Raw genomic sequence first — 1,757 nt, forward strand, 5'->3', positions numbered from 1 at the left:
GATGTGATGGGACTGGTGATGACGGCGTGTGAAGAGAGAGTAAAGCCCTTCCCCCTCCCAACGCTATGTGCGTAAATATGCGCGCTATGGCGGTGTTGCCATGTTCGCTTATTCTAAGCGACTTTGGGCTTGTTTTTCTGTGAAGTTGCTTGTAATTAGCTACGGGCAGTGGTGGGAAAAGTACTCAAATGTTTTACTTAAGTAAAAGTATCAATACTGCAATGTAGAAATACTCTGTTATGAGTAAAAGTCCGGAAATGTACTTGAGTAAAAGTACAAAAGTATTGGCATCAAACTATACTTAAAGTAGCCTACCACAAGTAAAAGTAGGCCTACTCATTATCCAGAATGTGAATGTCCCATGTCATTTCGGCTATATTCAAATGGATGAAATGTATATAGGACTGAAGTGGTTAATGTATGTTTTGTAATAATAATCAAAATCTACAAAGTAACTAAACCAAAGTTTTCAAATAATTGTAGTGGAGTAAAAGTATAATATTTGCCTGTAGTGGAGTAGAAGTAAAACTAAAGTATTGGAAATTGGAAATACTCAAGTAAAGTACAAATACCTCAAATTGTACTTAAGTTCAGTACTTAGTTACTTACCACCACTGGTTACGGCCCGCGTTTTTTGGGGGCTTGTTTCAAAAAGTGTGCTTATTTGGGCTTGTTTCCTAATGTTGTTTAAACCATGGATTTTGAGAACCACTGCAGTGGTTCTCAAACATTTTCATTAAGGACCCCCAGGTTAATATGTATTTGTCTGCGGATCGAACATATTTTGTGCCATGGACCCATGTACCAGATTTGTGTTAAAATATTCTACATTTGTCTAAACATTTCCAATAAATTGTATTTTGCAATTTGCAGTCAAACAAGACAAGAGTAGCTGGGCAAATCCTTGTATGGTTATTTCATGCTATACTAATACACACCACACACACCAAAATAATGTATTTTAAGCTGATTTACGGAGAGGGACAGAGGAACAGTTGGTGACATGTGAATCAGCTGTTTAGACTCAGCAAGGGGGGTTTGTGACAGTAGCCTACAGTAAACAACCTCAAATAAAGACTGAACAGGTGACACACTGAAAACACAGGGGATACCATAATGATTCTTGTCTACACAAGTTCCTCTTGTGTAGACAATAGTTGGGTATTCTCATTTTCATCATTCAATTATTTTGCTGGTTGTAAAATTAAATGATGGATCATTGATGAAATGACCAGGGAAATCAGGTTTAATTTTTTCCAAGATTCTTTAGAAAATAGCAGATCTGCAAACTGAGCATATTCTCAAAAAGCCAATGTACAGCATATAGCATACTAAGCATTGGTTTAAAGTGCTCACGATGTGGCCTATAATAGACCCCTTAACAGACGACGTCATACTGGCTGCGTGCAGCCAGTATGCGCGCAACGAAACCCATTATATCAGGTCTCGTTAGGACGCGTCTCACTAGCCAACACACACAAGAGGGGGTTGGGGTGTGCTGAAACCAGTGCACCCCGAAACAGGTTGGGAATTGATTGCGTGAAACAATCACCTGTGCGTCCAGGCTCAATGTTAGTAAACAAATAATTGGTCTATAGGCTCTATGCACAGCAGCCATATTGGAAAGAAATTGGGCCTCTTCTTACTTCCTTCACAGGTGTTACCAATACTAATGAAGGCTCTGTTCCGGGTGCTGATATTGTGCATGTTGGCTCACTAGAAACACTCCAGCATATTGGTTCCCATATGGCCCCTTA

This window comes from Gymnoscopelus microlampas (genome assembly GCF_963454915.1).
Source record: "Gymnoscopelus microlampas genome assembly, chromosome: 18".
NCBI classification, from domain to species: domain Eukaryota; kingdom Metazoa; phylum Chordata; class Actinopteri; order Myctophiformes; family Myctophidae; genus Gymnoscopelus; species Gymnoscopelus microlampas.